The 18,588-nt window shown below is 52.9% G+C and overlaps 1 protein-coding gene across 4 annotated transcripts in view; it reads right to left on the minus strand.

Annotated features, from left to right (window-relative positions):
* The window catches only part of SH3BP4 (SH3 domain binding protein 4), a 98,399-nt gene that overhangs the window by 53,648 nt on the left and 26,163 nt on the right, over nt 1-18,588 (minus strand). For all 4 annotated transcript variants that reach the window (XM_086376864.1, XM_086376873.1, XM_086376881.1 and 1 more), the window contains exon 2: nt 2,970-3,044. The gene's annotated coding sequence lies outside the window, so the exon portion shown is untranslated. The remainder of the gene's footprint in view (nt 1-2,969; nt 3,045-18,588) is intronic.

The raw sequence follows: 18,588 nt of genomic DNA on the forward strand, positions 1-18,588 counted from the left end.
AATGGACAGGACGTGTTCCTGGGCGGCAGGAGACCGAACATGCAGACAACAGGTGAGCGAGGCTGGAGCTCCCGCCTCCATGGCCATTGGCAGGATCATGGGAACTGGCCTTGACCCTGGTCTCCCGCTGAGCCCCTCTTTGGTTGGCACACTCCCCAAGTTCTGCTATTTGCCGGTTACGCTGGTCCTTCACACGAGTCTTAAAGTGAAGGGAACTGGAATCAGGCATCATTCCTGCTCCCTCACCTGCTCCATCACCTTTGAACAGCAGCATCCACTGGCCTTTTAATAAATGATTTCTGGTGGCGGTAACAGGGGATCAGTAACAGGTAAAGAACCTGACGCCACGTGAGTGGAGAGTGAAGTACTAAGTCGCTTCAGTTGTGCCCGACTCTGTGCGACCCCACGGACTGTAGCCCGTTGGGCTCCGCTATCCATGGGATTCTCCAGGCGAGAATATTAGAGTGGGTTGCCATGCCCTTCTCTAGGGGATCTTCGACCTAAGGATCAAACCAGCGTCTCTTAAGTCTCCTGCATTGGCAGGCGGGTTCTTTACCACTATCGCCACCTGAGAAACCCAATGTGTATGTAATTCCACGTGGGTGGAACTACATGCAAATCACAAAATTAGGCACTGGTGGCTCAGACAGTAAAGAATCATCCGGCAATGCGGGAGACCTGGGCTGGATCCCTGGGTCGGGAACATCCCCTAGAGAAGGGGATGGCTACCCACTCCGGTATTCTTGCCTGGGGAATTCCATGGACAGAGGAGCCTGGTGGGCTACAGTCCATGGGGTCGCAAAGAGTCAGACACGACTGAGTGACTAGCACTTTCACAAAAACCCTTGATGCCCCTCCTCACAATGAACTTAGGACAAATCAGATCTTGAACATTAAGAAGCAAAGAGAAAACACTTCATTTGTGTGTTTTCTGTAGGGGGGAAAAAAGCCACAAAAATTGGCCAAATGTGTGAGGATCCCCTTCTGGCCATGGCCAGTGGGTGGTCTCTTTAAATGCTGGGAGACACACATCCACTCCCTAAAGCCCCCACGGCTGTCTGCCATCTCCATGGCCAGGAGAGGTGTGAGCCCCTCTCTGGGAGCCCTTAACGACAGGATGGAGACCCCGGGGGCAAGGCCCACCCACCCTGCTTCCTCTTCCCAGGGGTCCTGATGCCCTGGGTACCCTGGCTCACTCCCAGAAAAAGCAAACCACATAAATGACACCCAGGAAACTGTTGGAGCTGAAAAAGGGTCCTAAGTAGAGCTCCCTGTTGACCTCCTGCTTTGCTCGAGGGGTCCACCCCGGCCAAGCTTTGTCCTCAATTCAAACCCAGAGGGGGTAACCTGGGGAGGGGGGCCACAGGGCAGGGAGCCCAGCCACACCATCCCTGGTATCTACCAGGGTTATCTCCAGAGAAGAGCCAAGCCACATGCTTGCTGTTTGAGTTCAGAAACCCCAGCTTTCCGGCCAATGCCAGTCCAAAAGAATGCGAGGAATGTGGATGCCTTTCACTGGGTTTCACTGCAAACCCAAACAGATCGCAACCTCCAGGGCAAAGGCTTGCTGACAGCCACTTCCTGGGCAGAGGTATTTTAAGTCCCTAAGACCTCAGTGGGGACCAGAACACTCCTGAATTCCTCACCCACTATTAAAAGCCCCAGGGTCATAACCTGCAAACCTCCTGCAACATTCTTTCTTTATAGCAAAGGCTGATACTGGAAAACAAAAAGATATGATATAAAAGGTGTGGGGGGGGCGGGCGGTGAAAGCTGAAACAAAATCCAATCAGCTGCCTCCCAGGGAACAGAAGACATACAGGATTTAAGGATTTAAGGAACAGCTTTTATTATTCAACTGGGTCCTGCAAGGATTTCCTGGCTTCCCTGGTGGCTCAAATGGTAAAGAATCTGCCTGCAATGCAGAAGTTCTGGGTTCAATCTCTGGGTCAGGAAGATCCCCTTGAGAAAGGAATGGGAACCCACTCCAGTCTTCTTGCATGGAGCATTCCAGGGACAGAGGAGTCTGGTGGGCTACAGTCCATGGGGTCACAAAGAGTTGGACATGACTGAGCAACTAACATTTGACTCTACAAGGCAGCAGGGTCTGGGCTCTTCCATCTCAACCCCCTTCTTCAACTTGTGTCTGCAAATGACCCCCTTTCATTATATCTGATCCTTTTCACCCCGAGTTGGAAAGTCTCCTTTGTTTTTAAACATGAAGTCTGCACCATGTTACCTAGATAATCTGACCCAGCTGATTGTACAATAGATGGTTTTTCCTACTATTATTGCAGGTCATGGGGATAAAGATCAAGAACAGCGGAGAAAATATCTGAGAACGTTCTACCCGGCCACCATTCACTCTCCCTTCTTTCTGCCAACTCCTTCCTCCTGAGCAGTGGCTAAAGCTTCCTGCTCACGTTTTCTGCCAACCTCACACTCCTTTCCCAGGACACACCTGTCCCGGGGCCACACAGAGCCAAAGGCATCGCATCTCATCACTGGTGGCCATTGTTTGGGAAGCTCGGAACCTCTTCAGCTTTAAGAATAAAGCTTCTTTGTGCAAACACACAGGACAGCCAACCTGGGCTCCGTCCCCCCGCTGTCAGGGAGGCAGACAAGCTGCCCGGCTGGTTTCTGGGCAGAGAGAGAACGTGTCATCGGTGGACACAGAGGGAAGTCACCGAGGTAAACAGAAACCCGAAGCTGTTCCGGGAACTTGCCCGTGCCAGGAATGCCGGTGACCTCTGACCTCCTGCAGGCACGTGGAGCGCTGACGAGGAGGAGGTGAAGACAGGCCTGTGCGGGGGGATGGACGGTACTGCAGGGTCTCGGGGAAGCAACTTCTCCCTCCTGAGCGGCTCGCAGGAACTCCGGGCACACCCTCTCCAGAGGGTGACGCCACCCTCTCCGCGGGACAGGCCCTGGTGGGGGGCAAACTCAGGCGCCCTGCCCGCATCGCTTACCTGCCACCGGCCCCAGCTCCCTGACGTCAGAGCACCAGCCCCAGGACGCAGCCTTCTGTCCAGAGAAGGAAGACGCTGCAAGACAAAAGGGGAACCGAGACTGAGAGCCAGAGTCTTGTGCTGCTGAAGAACTCATTTCCACCTCTTTCCTCCAAGGCTCTTCCACATCTGGAGCCGATTACGCTGGCCACTGCGTTTACCAGGGAAGATGAGGGTGGCGGTGGATGCTGGAATCTGCCCTGGAACCCTTTCCATTCTGGCTGCCAGGTGCGTGGCCGGCTTTCTAGAACCCCCTCCCAGAAAGAGGCCCTCCTCCACCAGGTCACGGCCCCGCTGGGGCAGCCACTCTGCCGTAAAAGGATGCCCCCCACCTCCTACCCAACCCGGACAAGTGGGAAAGGGCTGTCCAGGGCTGGAGCATCTGTGGGGTCTCAAGGGTTACCCTCTGCATCCCCAACCTCAGGTCCCTTCCAAAGGGTCTGACCCCAAGAGTGCACCCCAGTAACCTGCACCACAGTTGGCTTCCGGGAGCCCAGGCACCACGAGGGCATTTTGGGCTTGTTTCTTCTCAAGGCTGTATTGTCTTCCCTCACCTGCTATTACTTCTGCAGAGATAGGCAGTGCAGACTCAACAGAATAATCTTATCAGCTAGACCCAAGAGATGGATTCCTCAATGGCTTGCCAGCAGTGGGGTTTCCTCCCCACTTGCTGGTCACTTAGGAGGCGGTGACTAACAGTAACCAAGGAGCCCACGTCCGCAACAGGTTCCTTAAACAAGGGTGATGATGGACGGTGGGATCGAAGGTACCACTGTGGCACGACACCCAGGCCTTCTGGACAGGAGTAACAGAGCTGCTCCAGGATTTACAGGAGCCCCGCATCCGGCCAGCCTGTGAAACAGGAGGAGGAAATCCCATCCTGGGCACCTTCCCTAAATCACTGACCTCCCCTGGAACAGACCCTCAGCCACGTTATCAGTCCACATGCAAGCATGTCCACAAGGAGCATCACAGGAGGGCAAGAATTATCCCGAGATGCTGGGGCAGCTGGCTGGTCTCCATAGCACTGTTTCCTCCGGGGCTTCCATGGCGAAATGAATTCCAGACGCACAGAAAGGTGAGAGGACGGGCTGGGAGGCGTGGAAGGAAATCAACCAGAAGGAAAGAGAAAACCCAGCACTTGTACACTTAACTCTTAAGGTAGAGACAGACCTAATGCACAAGGAACGTAGGACACACAAAGGCAAAAGGAAAAACCCCAGTGAAATCAACGAATGCTACAAAGAGGCAGCAACAACCTGAGGAAACATATCTGAACGTGACTAAAGATTCAGACCCTGAGAAGTTCAGAAAATGCAGGTGGGGTAGGACGTTCAAGGCTCAGGATGCACAGGCCGCTGTCCACCCATCACCTGGATTCTGGGTGCATCTGCAGACCTTGGCGTGCCATCGAGTTGCTCGTGGGACCCCAAAGACAGTCTAGACAGGGCAGATGAGAACCTCGTCACTTTGAAAGGAGCGGAAGTACTGAAAAGGCCTGGGGGGAATGAAACACTGCAGGGGTGGCCTCTCAGAAGTAGGTTTTTGGTATTTTAATGCTTGTTCCCTGGTGGCTCAGTTAGTAAAGAATCCGCCTGCAATGCAGGAGACCCTGGTTCGATTCCTGGGTCGGGAAGATCTGCTGGAGAAGGGATAGGCTACCCACCCTAGTATTCTTGGGCTTCCCTTGTGGATCAGCTGGTAAAGAATCAGCCTGCAATGTGGGAGACCTGGGTTCAATCCCTGGGTTGGGAAGATATTCTGGCCTGGAGAATTCCATGGACTGTATAGTCCATGGGGGTGGCAAAGAGTCGGACACGACTGAGCGACTTTCAGTTTCACTTTTGATGCTTGTTCAGACTTCTCTAATCTTTCCAATTTGCTCTATGGTGTGAATAGCATACATCTCTTTTTTTTTTTAAGTCACTGTATCAGCCTGAGGGGCTTCCCAGGTGGCACTAGTGGTAAAGAACCCGCCTGCCAACGCTCGAGATGCAGGAGAGGCAGAATTGATCCCTGGGTTGGGAAGATCCCCTAGAGGAGGTAAATGGCAACCCACTCCAGTATTCTTGCCTGGAGAATCCCATGGACAGAGGAGCCTGGTGGGCTACAGTCCCTGGGGTCACAAAGAGTCGGACATGACTGAAGCGACTTAGCACGCACACATGCACCGGTCTAAGAACTTGGGTGTCTCCTTTGCTTTATAAACCATCCCCTCCCCGGCATCTAGGCTGGGGGGACAGGACTTTCTACCCTCCCTCCTGTCCAGGTGCCCACTCTGCTGAGCCTCTTACCTCTGCACGGGTCCACCTGCAGGTCCTTCAGGAAGGGCGAGAAGGGGTCGGGGGTTGGCAAGGCCACAGAGTCTCATGCAAAGAGCATCCCTAGTAATAAACAGCCTCTACTTCCCACATCTACATCACGGCTCTCCCTAAAGCCCATTTCCCAGATGCAAAATAGCTGTGTGCTCTGCGCAACCAGAGGAGACCACCACCAAGTCTTTTATGAGAAGGGGAGGACTTTATGAAGAGGGGAGGAATGCGTTTCCTCTCCCATTCCAATTACAGCATCCTCAGTCAATGCAGCTTTAAGTGCTGGATCACTCAGCATTTTGGGCAAGAGCCTAGGAAACCACTGGGCTTTTCTCTTGCTCACTGCAGCAGGCTCCTGAAGCTCTGTTCCCTCATAGGGATCCCTGGAAGGTTCCTAGATAGATTTGTGGCAGGACAGGAGCACACCCGGAGCCCTCTGCCCACTCAGCGTTCACGACTCTGGCTGTGAACCGGTGAGTCTGTGAGGTCCAGGGTACGGGGACTAGGTGAACAGGATCAGCACCTTCTCACCTCCCCAGCTGCAGGCTCTACCTCTCTGGAAGCCCCAGGTCTCTGCACAAGGACCCGCTGACCTGAGAGGAGAGGGGTGTGGTCCTTCAGCCAAGGAGGGAGCAGCCAGAAGCCAGGGGCTCATCAGTCCCCACAGCCCCCAAAGAAAATACAGGACTTAGTGTATGTGGATCAAGTTAGCCCCAAACCCTGGAGTCTAGAAGATGTCTGATGTCCTGATTTCATGGTTTGTTTCCAGACACATCAATGCTGTTACTGCTGAAGTTCGGGGGGAATCTCCAAGAACCACAGAGCTGTCATAAAGCAATGCTGAGAAGGCTCTGTTGTCTTCAGGAGGCTTCAAACACGACCACAGTCCAGTGAGGACACCATTGACATCACTGGCCTGCATCACTCTGCAGCTGCTTCATCTGCAGCTTACCATCTTGGCTGGTGATAGGATGACAGGGCTTATCCTACCTGAGGACATCTGGAAAGCTCAGCAGGTAAACTTAGAGGCTCAAGAAACTTAAGACGAGAAACTATTCAAACAAAGACAGAGCCTCATCCTAAAGTCTCACCCCAGGACAGGTCCCAACAAGACACTCAGCCATTCTCTCCCTGTGTCTGAAGTTATGGCCAAAATCATGCCCCCTGTCCCATGCACACAGGCATCCCAGGTGGCACTAATGGGAAAAAGAACCCACCTGTCAATGCAGGAGACATAAGAGACTCAGGTTCCATCCCTGGGTTGAGAAGATCCCCTGCAGAAGGAAACGGTAACCCACTCCAGCATTCTTGCCTGAAGAGTTCCATGGACAGAGGAGCCTGGTGGGCTACAGTCCATGGGGTCGCAAGGAGTCAGACACGCCTGAAGCAGCTTAGCACGCCACACGCACCCCATGGATACGCTGAAGCCCTAGCCCCCAGACCCTCAGAATGTGACCATATTTGAAGAAAGGGTCTTTATAGAGGTAATTAAGTGAAAACGAGGTCATGAGAGGGAATCCAAACCCAGTTCGACAGGTGTTTTCACACAGGAGGAAATCTGGAGGCAGATACACAGATAGGGAGAACTTCACGTGAGGATGAAAGCGAGGGTCAGGACTATGCGTCTACAAGTCAAGGTTGCCAGCAAACCACCACAAGCTGGGGGAAGCCTGGGACCATGTCTCCCGCAGAGCCTCACAAGGAACTGACCCTGCAGACACTCCATGTTGGACTTCCAGCCTCCTCTGTACCGGGAGACGATACATTTCTATTGTTTAAGCACCCAAGCTTGGGGCTCTTTGTTACGGCACCCAAGCCAACTCATACAACCAATCTCATACAACATACAACAAACCAGGAGAAGGAATCCTCGGGAGGCCACCTGTCTCAAGAGCTGAAAGTGACAGGTTCAAAATACTCTGAAACGTTCCCTTTACTCGATGTATAGCTTGGTTCGTGTTAACCCCACAAGAGCTGGCCATCCTGCAGTGCCAAGCCTCTCAGAGCAGGGCCTACGTGGCCCTCTGATGTCATGGAATACCCAAACCTCCGTACTTTGCTCCTACAACTCCAGCATGTGCTCAGTGGCCTGGGATCTATGCAGTCACCCAGCACAGTTCTTCCCAGCTGGAGGAAAAGCATTTCTAGGGTGGCTCTGGGGAAACTGGCCTATTACCTGGGTTTCTAACCATCACGATGGACACGTATGGATCCACTGGCCAGAGGGTCCTTTACATCGGGCACCTGCCAGTATCTAGACTGGGATCTCTCTAGGGCAAGATTCGGTCTCACCCACTCTTGTGCCCACCACACCTGAAAAACCAAAGTAGCAGCACTAAAGCACAAAACAGAGCCAAGCCCAGCCCAACAGCTGTCTCCGCCCATGAATGAAGAGCATGTATCAGTAGGGAAAGCACATAACAACACATAAAAATTATACGAAATGTTTTACAAATATGAAATTCAGACCGCAGTGTGCAGAAGTACAGTTTTATTGAACACAGGCACCCTGTCCCTTTATGGATTTGTCTGTGGTTCTTCTGTGTGCTGACGGCACACAAAGGTAACTGCCACAGACCCCTGGGGGCTGCAAAGCTGGAACACTGCCTGGCCTGGCCTTCTACAGTGAAAGTGCGCTGACCCCGGTCTACACCAGCCCCATACAGGCTGCAGGGCAGAGGCCAGCCTGGGGTAGGCTCAAATCACAGAGGTGGGCAGCACCCACGGGGCGTGGCCAATGCCCGAGGGCTGGCCAGGTAGCAGGCAGCATCTGAGATGGCAAGAGGAAGGGAAGGGCAACAATGGGAGGTGTGGCTTGAAAAGGAAGCAGGAATGACCCAGAGGTAAATTTTATCAACCAGAAACTGCTTCCTGGAGCCCGATCCAACCTTCAGGGGGAGAGCTCGGGCCCCTCTGGGGCACAGGTTAGCACCCCGAGTCCCTCTGCAAGACATGCTCAAGGCACATGAGCATCGGGGTCCCAGGCCTGGTGGTGGACTTCACTCTTGGTTCTCCATTGTTTATGGAAGAAAGGACAAGGCAACCAATTTATAAAACTGAGAAAAATCATGCTTCTGCAGACAGACCTTGGTATTTAACGCTAACAAAATAAACACCAGTGAAACAACAGTACTTAGGTGTGTGGTGGGTGAGGCACCAAGTGAAAGGAACACCTGGTCTCTGGGGAAACCTTTCTTACACAGAATACAGAACTGCTTCACCTACCTCTCCTAAAATTTCATAATATTTCAAATTTTATAGATTGGGGGGCAAGGAACAGCCTTTCCTCTCTCGTGGAGGAAGCCTAGATTGACTGTGAAGCACAGAAGGTGGGTTACTGAGACACAGGTCGACCAGATGCCCACGGCAGCTTCACCCTATACACCTGTGCGTTCCCACCTGGCGCCTGGCACAGTATCAAGTTGGTGGTTTGGTTCATGGTTTGTGGCCGGCATTCTGCGCATCCTTCCTCCCCAGCAGGGTGGGGGCGAGGGTGGAGGCTCCCGTGTGTGGGGGTGACCTGTGCCCACTCCCTCTCAGGTATGTGGACGCCCACACCTGTGGCCACAAGGCTGCCTTCTCCTCCTCCTTTGGGCTTCTGCTCCCGCTGGATGGAGCTGATGGGCTTTGCTACGGATATTTTAATGGATCTAATTATCACATAAATCATCACGGGAGATGAGCAGCTTCCAGGACCAGTCAAGTGGAATATTTTGTAAAGACCTGATAGAGGGGAATCACTTAAAACGGGCTGGCAAGCTAGACCACATTAACACTTAAGAAAATAAAATAAAATAAAATAACTCCAGAACTCTTGACTCAGGCTGCTTTGCCAGCCTTTGTGTCATCCCTTGACTCTAAACGGGGAATCGGGACTTCCCTGGGGGCACAGTGGGTAAGAATCTCTCCACCAGTGCAGGGGACAGAGGTTTGATTCCTTATCCAGGAAGGGTCCACAGGCAGCAGATCATCTAAGCCCGTGTGTTGCAACTACTGAAACCTGTGCCCTAGAGTCTGTGCTCGCCAACAAGGAGCCATCACGATGAGATGTCCGCACACGTAACTAGAGAAGCCCCTGCCCCCCGCAACCAGAGGAAGCCCGCGTGCAGCATCAAAGACCCAGTGCAGCCAGAAACAACAAATAAATATAATAACTGTAAAAAAGTAAACAAATGGGGAATCGTGAGGCTGTACTAGGCTGGGGTCCATGCATGCCAGATACAGTCATCAAACACACACTCAGAGAAAGACCTTCACCCAATGGAGGAAGACTTGAAGATCCAGGGACACTGGTTTTTTTCCATTAAAAAAAAATCTAATTCTTCCAGGCTTTGACTAACTTTTTCCACTCACTGACTAATTACTTAGGACCTTTACAGTCTGACCGGGGTCACAGATCTGGGCTCCCAGGAGGGCTGGAGGTTTAAATCCAACATCATGACAATCCCCACTGCAAAGCTGATGAAGGAGCTTCCAAAGTCTGAGGTTTTCCATCCTGACCGTAGCCTCCTCCTCTGAATAAGTGGGGAGGTGGCTCCAGCCAGGGGCTGGGTGTGTGAGATGCCATATGGATGGGGAGAGCCTGGACACGGAGGTTTCTGAGATGACCCCGTCAGATCTGAAGACTTGCATTCCAGCTCTGCCCTTCATGGGCCTGATAACCTCTGCCAGCTTACCTAACTTGACTCTAGGTCTGGGCTTCCTCAAGTGTAAAATGGGGCTTTCCACGTCATGCTGGAGATTACTCTTTAGTTTTTGTTTTTTCTACTCTACCATCTTTTTTTTCTCCTATCATGTAGAGTAGACACTTCCCATCTTTTCTGTTAGTCTATGTACTGCAAGAAGATCAAACCAGTCAATCCTGATGGAAATCAACCCTGAATATTCACTGGAAGGACTGATGCTGAAGTTAAAGCTCCAACATTTTTGCCACCTGATGTGAAGAACTGACTCATTGGAAAAGACCCTGATGCTGGGAAAGATTGAGGGCGGGAGGAGAAGGGGGTGACAGAGGATGAGATGGTTGGATGGCCTCATCGGCTTGATGGACATGAGTTTGAGCAAGCTCCGGGACATAGGGAAGTGTCTGGAAGGACAGGGGAACCTGGCGTGTTGCAGTCCCTGGGGTCACAAAGAGTCGGACACGACTTAGCAACTGAACAACAGCAACATGGGCCACCTTAAGGGCAGAGACCCTGCCTTTCTCTTCTTTGAAACACAAAAGTCCAGGGATATAGCCAAATGCAAAATAGAAACCTCACGATTATGCTTATGGTATGAATGGCTGAGAACTAAACTTCTTCTGTATGAATAAGGCGGTGAGTCTCAAACAAGGGCATGTACCAGGCTCACCTGGAGGGTTTGTTAAAACACAGCCTGCCGGTCTCCACCGCGAGGCCTGGGCTGGGCCTGAATGTGCATTCCCAACTTGCTCCCAGGTGATGCTGGTGCCTCCGGTCCCTGGACCACACTGATACTACGTGGGGTAACTGACAACAATGTGCTTCTCCACCTGGCTCCTGGAGGTTGGAGGGGGGCAGCGTCAGCACCACTGTGTCCTCAGCAGACTCAGTAAGTGAGGTTCAACGGGGTTTCAATGACTGACTGAGGTCAACAAATGGGAAGCTGAGATCATAACCCACCGGTCCAAAGCCGCCCCCAGGACCTCGATGAACAGAACAACGGTCAAGCACAAAGAGAACAGAGGCGGGCAAAGCAGGCTGCAGGCAGACCCAATGTCTCCGCCTGAGGGCATCAAATGCCAGCCCGGGTTCCAGTGCTACCCTGCCTTCCTTCTGTCCTTCTTCCAAGACAGAAATTATAACCTCCCCCGTCTCAAGTCTCCTAAAGTAAGAAGAAGTACACCATCCTGCCTGGTGTTTATGAGCTGCAGGAAGGGGGGCTTCTGTGCCAAGCCTGGGAGCCTCCCGACAAATCCAGAGGAGGCGGAAATACTGGGACAAGTCAGCGTGTGCCAAGCGCAGACCCTATTTGAACAGAGCCTCAAATCTGGTTTCAGCCGCTGAATCTGAGACCTGGGATGCGCACCCTTGCTCCTTGGCGCCCAGCAGGTGGGGTGGGGAACTGCCCAGCCTCGAGTGTGTGCTGGCAGGGCCTGGCACATGTGGGCTCCAGCACAGTCCCTTTTCTGTCAGGACCCCAGCAGCCACCTCCTTCCCCAGAAGTGCCCTTCTGTGGGTCACCCCTCCCTGAATGGGGCTGGAGGGGAAGACCTGTCAAGGCGAGGACCACCCACCCTCTGACCTCGCAGATTCTTCCTGGAGGTCACGTCTTCACCCTGGCAACCTCTCACCTTGGCAACAGTGAAAGAGGAGGGAGATGGAGCCTGAGCCCTCCCCCCGCTAACAGCGGGCCTTTTCCAGCTGACCCCAAATCCCCTCCATGCTGGGCTCACCTCCCAAGAGTCCCCTTCCCCTCTCAGTTCTGCAGAGTGGACTGGGGGTCCTCCGCCTGCCTTGCCGTTGGACTGGGGTACCATAGTTGCGGGAAAAGGGTGGAATCCCTTCTCTAGGAGAACATGGACTGCTTTGTCATTTGTTAATCTGCTATGTACCCCAGCCCAATCCCACTTTTAGATAACATGCCCTACCCTCACAGATATGCAGAAATGGGTCAGAAACAAGACTCACTGCAACATTTTCTGAAGCCCAAGACCCACCAGGTTATAAGAGGACAGTGTGTTTTTATTCATTTCCCCCAAAATAAATCCCCAGTTTCTAAATCTCTCTGTTGAGATAAGTATACTGTTATCCAGAAATGCAAGGGAGTTCCCAACCCCTGGAACAGCCTACTTTTGTAACAAGACTTAAAAAAAAAAAAAAAAGCAATCTTCAATACACATAGATAAAGAAAATGCTAACTTGAAGCTATTTCAATAGACGCCTGTGTGCTGGAGAGGTGGGCATTGGGGAGACACTCGTATTGGTGGACACATGCTTGGGTGACCATTACCCGCCACCCACCAGCAAGGCTGGGCCAAGGGCACAGCTCCATGGGGTCACTTCCCTCTCTGACCCCACAGCTCTAACTACAGGCTGGAATAGGTGTGTGGAGCCAGGTCATGTCAGAACACCCCGGCCCAGGTGGCTATTATGGGACAAGAATGGTGGATTCCACTGGCCATCCTTCACTCCCCGCCAGGGCCACGTGAGCCTCTCTGATGAGTCTCTCCACCCAGCGGCTGTTCTACACAGTAAGACCTCTGTCATCAGCAACCACCAATCAGGCGTGAAAGGTTAACACAACTGTGAACACAGCTCAAGCCGTCCTGGCTGGTGCTCATTCGGCTCTGAGGGACAGGAGGTTAAGTGTCAACAGATCGCTCCGCCATCTCCCAAATCTGCACTTGGGCTCTGTTCCCTGCAAGGTACAGACGGACCGGCAAGATAAATAAAACCAATGGGTCCTGCACTCTAGACAGGAAATAAGAGACAGCAGGGATCTAAGTATAAGACAAGGCTGGGGGCTTCCCTGGTGGCTCAGTGGTAAGAATCTGCCTGCCAACACAGGAGACGTGGGTTCAATACCTGGTCCGGGAAGATGCTACATGCGGAGAAGCAGCTAAGCCTGGGAGGCACGACTTCTGGGCCCTCGAGCCCTAGAGCACATGCTCAGACAGACAAGAGAAGTCACTGAAGTGAGAAGCTCGTGTGCCTCAACTAGAGAGTAGCCCCTGCTCTCTGCAACTAGAGAAAAGCCCGTGCAGCACGAAGACCCAGCACAGCCAAAAATAAAATAAAATAAACTAAAAAAAAAAAAAAAAAACAAGGCTGAAAATGGAAGATGCCAAGACACAAAGCTGCTGGTGTGAGTCCAGAACTAGATGGAGAGAAAACTCCTGAATGGAGGAGGGGCTTCTGGGAGACGGGGAAGGTACCACCTGCGCTGACCGGGTTCCAAACAGGTACCAAGAGAGGATGCTACACACAGGGTCAAAAGTCCCTCTGCGGGCGAGGTGCTTGGCGCCTCTGTGTTCCCATCAATCCTCACACATGCATCTGAACTTTCTCCAAGCCTCACCCAAACACCGTCTGCTTCACCGACCGTGGACAGGCATGAAGACATGCCTGGGAGGCTGTCTCAGCTCTTGCTGGAGGGCGGCGGCTGACATAGCTGCCTTTCTCAGGACCCACAGGGATCGTGAGTCTGGATTTTGCGAAGGCCACACTGTATCGGATTTGTGTACAATGAGTCACCCCTCACTGTGCTGTCAAGATGCCCTCCAGGACTTCCCTGGTGGTCCAGTGGTTAAGAATCCACCTGCCAATGCAGGGGACATGAGTTCGATTCCTGGTCTGGGAAGATTCCACATGTCACAAGGCAACTAACAGGACAGCTGCAACCACTGAAGCCCTGCACCGAGAGCCCATGCTTTGCAACGAGAAGCCGCCCAGTGAGAGGGCCATGCCCTGCATCTAGAGAAAGCCCACAAGCAGCGAAGACCCAGCACAGCCAAAAAAGGAAAAAGACCATACCCTCCAAATGGGTGGGTGTGACCCCCCATCACAGCACCCCAGGCCCCCAGCCCTCGCTCAGCCTTCAGGGCACACTCCTGTGGCTGCCCCATCCCCCAGAGGGACCATTCTAAGGTTCTTCGGGAGGGTCCCCAGCAGTCACAGTGACCATGAGCTCACGGACTCACCTTGTACTTGCCTCCCTCACTTCCTCATGTCGCCCTCCTGTGTCCCCACTCCTGCTTCTGAGGACCACCTCTCCCCATAATGTCAATTCCAAAGTCCTCACCCGGGGCTCCACACTTGGGGATCCCAAACAAGAACAGATGGCAAATGTCAAGCTGGCACTTGGCCACTAGGCCTTTTTTGGCCAAGACACAAGCTGAGTGACATGGGTGCGTTATTTCTGGCTAGTTCTGGTCAAAGCCAGTGTGCTATTTTGTATTGCTAGAAACTCCCAATTTAGAAAGCCAAGGAAATATTGTGTTCCATTAATAAGATACACGTACACACAGCTAAATCTGGAGAAAAGCAGTTGACATTTTTACATTCAGTTCAGTTCAGTTCAGTCGCTCAGTCGTATCCAACTCTTTGCGACCCCATGAACCGCAGCACACCAGGCCTCCCTGGCCATCACCAACTCCTGGAGTCCACCCAAACCCATGTCCATTGAGTCGGTGATGCCATCCAACCATCTCATCCTCTGTCATCCCCTTCTCCTCCTGCCCTCAATCTTTCCCAGCATCAGGATCTTTTCAAGTGAGTCAGCTCTTCACATCAGGTAGCCAAAGTATTGGAGTTTCAGCTTCATCATCAGTCCCTCCAATGAACACCCAGGACTGATCTCCTTTAGGATGGACTGGTTGGATCTCCTTGCAGTCCAAGGGACTCTCAAGAGTCTTCTCCAACACCACAGTTCAAAAGCATCAATTCTTTGGCACTCAGCTTTCTTCACAGTCCGACTCTCACATCCATACATGACCATTGGAAAAACCATAACCTTGACTAGACAGACCTTTGTTGGCAAAGTAATGTTTCTGCTTTTTAATATGTTATCTAGTACTCTTGCCTGGAAAATCCCATGGACGGAGCAGCCTGGTGGGCTACAGTCCATGGGGTCGCTAAGAGTCAGACACGACTGAGTGACTTCACTTTCACTTTTCACTTTCATGCATTGGAGAAGGAAATGGCAACCCACTCCAGAGTTCTTGCCTGCAGAATCCCAGGGACGGGGGAGCCTGGTGGGTTGCCGTCTATGGGGTCGCACAGAGGCGGACACGACTGAAGCGACGCAGCAGCAGCAGCAGGTTGGCCATAACTTTGACTGTGTGGATCACAATAAACTGGAAAATTCTGAGCTTTAGCTCAACATTCAGAAAACTAAGATCATGGCATCTGGTCCCATCACTTCATGGGAAATAGATGGGGAAACAGTGGAAACAGTGTCCAGACTTTAGTTTTCTGGGCTCCAAAATCACTGCAGATGGTGATTGCAGCCATGAAATTCTTCCATTAAAAATGTATAAATTCACTGCAGATCATGTCCAGGCTGAGGGCCATCAGGGCTCACAGTTCCCAAGGAAATCTCTGACTCGAAGCTGGGACTGGATCCCAGGGCAGGCCCCACGGTCCCAGCCCACAGGTCAGCCGGGGAGCCCACCCTCACATTCTGAAAGCATCGTGAGCTATGTTTCCCACCCCTTATACCTGAAATAAGCGAAAGTGAAGGTGTTAGGCACTCAGTCGTGTCTGACTCTTTGTGACCCCATGGACAGAACCCACCAGCCTCCTCTGTCCATGGGATTCTCCAGGCAAGAATATTGGAGTGGGCTGCCATTCCCTTCTCTAGGGGATCTTCCCGATCCAGGGATTGAACTCGGGTCTCCTGCATTGCAGGCAGATTCTTTATCTTCTGAGCCACCAGGGAAAGTTTTTTATTCACACCTGGGCGTGGCTTAAACATCACCTCCTCAATCTCCGGGCTTCCATGTTCCTTTCTTAGGGAAAGCATGTGACAGCCCTAGGAACTGTCACAAACTGCCACAAACCTGGCGCCTTAAAACCAATTTATTCTTACCATCTGGAGAGCACAAATGTGAAACCAGTTTCACTGGGCGAACATCAAGTATTGCTGGGCCTGCTGCCTTGTGGAGGCTCTACTGGGAGAACCCGTGGCCTTGCGTTTCCCACCTGCTGGCATTCCTGGTTTACGGTCCCTTCCTCCAACTTCAGAGCCCACTCACTCCATCTCTGACTCCACCACCTCCTGCTCTGCAGTCACATCTCCCTCTGCCTCTCTTACAACGAGGCTGGTCACTACAGGACATTCAGGGCCCCTCCGGGTAGGCAGGGTCATCTCAGGATCTTCAGTTATCACACCCACCAAGTCCTTTTTACTCTATGAAGTACCATTCACAGGTGCTGGGAATTACCACGTGACGATCCCTGGGGGAGGTGGGAAGGGACAGTCAGCCTTCTACGGGAGTGTGTGCTAAGTCGATTCAGTCATACTCGACTCTTTGCAACTCTATGGGCTATAGTCCGCCAGGCAACTCTGTCCATGAGATTTCCCAGGAGAAGAATACTGGAGTGGGTTGCCATGCCCTCCTCCAGGGGATCTTCTCGACCCAGGGATGGAACCCACGTCTCTTGTGTCTCCTAAATTGGCAGGTGGGTTCTTTACCACTAGCGCCACCTGGGAAGCCCCTGAGCCTACTACACTCCCTCTTTAAACAGCACAGTTTGTCTGCCCATCCCGCTACCCGGCTTCAGTGATCACTCCCAACACTCTTTATCATCTGTTTATTTCCTTTCTCTCCCACCAGAGGAAAGACTCCTGGAAGGCAAAGACCTCACCCGGTCCACCTGGAACACAGCAAGCACTCAGTGAACTGCTATAGAATCCCCCCAAGGAATCAGCCCTGGATGTCTCACAAGCGTATCTGTATGGCACACAGGGCAGGAGAACACCTGTTGTGCTCAGCTCTGCATCCAGCCCCTAGGCCTGCTTCACGGAGCACACAGTAAGACGCTCCACCAGTGGTTCCTGGTGCCTGCACATAAAAGGAAGCCCCCCCACCCCCCTCCATCTATAATCTGCTGGCCATCTTGGAGCAAACGATCAGCTGTTTCCCAGATGGTCCCAGCTGCATCTCCACCAAATCCATCCTCTGGCTCCCTCACCTTCAGCGACTGTTCCCCTGCCCGTGCACAAAAAGTGCCCTTCTCCCTCCTAACACCAGCCCACCTGAGGCCAGGTGTCCCTGCCCCAGCTCAGGGCTCTCCCCAGCTTGGCCCCATCCCACCAGCCTCCTTAGCACCCACGCCAACTCCCTTCACTTTGGTCAGGCGAGCCACCCACCAGAAAACTCCTACCTACACATCTCCCCTCTTCCTTCGAGGTCCAGTGCTGGCCCACGACTCCCACCAAGAGATCTGTAACTCTGGGTCTGGGTGACAAGCTTGCCGCCCACCTCCGCTAAAGGGATGGCACTCCTGGGCAGGCCAGTGAAGTGGGCTGGTGATGCCCCTGGTTCCGTGAACATGAGCTTCTGATGAGCACGTCTGTTCTCCAAGGAAGATGACGGGCCAGCCCCCCCGTGCCCTCCAGCTTCTGGGCATGGAGTGACGAGGTGGAAGGACCCTGATGTGCGTGAGCGACTGGAGACCTCCTGCGTGTTCTCCATCCTCGGAACGGGGGCAGCACGCGCCATGACTGCCTGACTGCAAGCCCGACGCAGCAGGTGAAGAGCGGCCGGCCCAGCGCCGGCAGGAGGAAGTGTCCGAGCCCCTAGGGACAAACCTGGAGAAGCCACGGGGCCCACCAGCCAGCAAGGAGCAGGCGATGTCCCTTCCTCACCTGGCAGGGCCTCAGGCACCATGAGAGCAAGACCGAGGACCACAGAGGAAAGTCAGAGGTGCTCTCCGGGTGTTAGGACACCCTGTTAAAACTGTATTTCAGATACGCAACAAAATTTTATTACCCTAAGTAAGTCCCAAATAGTCAACCACGCCAGGGTGACATTTTATTTTTATTTGCTAAACCTGGAGGTGGGGTGGGAGGATGCCCCCTCCCTGCCTACCCCAGTCAGAGGGGACTCCCCCAGTCACAGGGGGCTCCCCAAGAAGTCCCAGCCTCCCCACCAGGAGAGGTGGCCTCCCCGCGAGGGGGCGGGGCGATGGGGATCCAAGCCCCCGCAAGGGCCCAGGTCCACTCCTTCCAGGGTTCACCCACAAACAGATGCACTCCACGGTATCAACTTCCCATTCAAGAGCTTTCGCAAAAAAATAAAATCTTTTTTGCTAGCCATAGAAAGGAGCTGTTTCAAGACTATTTTTCCATGCTGGCACAATTCTCCGAGAATTCACAAACAAAGCAGTGACTTCAACCACAAAGATCGCCATGGAAACGGACCACCTCCATCCCGCAAACCATGACTTCACCGTCATATTCCACCAGAAACCGACCGCAGATTGTTACCAGAAGAATCCTTGTGCAAACAAACACCAGCCAACTGCGGCTGAATGGCAGGAAGTGTAACTGCTTTTTCTAATTTTAACTTCCTCCAGGAATGCATTCCTTCTAAACAGGCTGCATCCAGGCTCCCCAGACCCCACATTCCTTTAGTAAAGCTCCCACCTCCAGGGGCCACAAAGAAACGCAGCTTTAATCTGCCGGGCCAGGTGGGGCTGTGCCCCAGGCCCAAGGTCCAGGGCTGACTCACTAATTTTCCCCCAAATGACTAAGAGACCAAAACGATTTGTGCAGGAAAGCACTCCCAGACCCCGGGGTGG

Source organism: Bos grunniens, chromosome 3, assembly GCF_055505025.1.
Source record: "Bos grunniens cultivar Pamir isolate PY7600 chromosome 3, Bosgru_T2T1.0, whole genome shotgun sequence".
Lineage (NCBI taxonomy): Eukaryota > Metazoa > Chordata > Mammalia > Artiodactyla > Bovidae > Bos > Bos grunniens.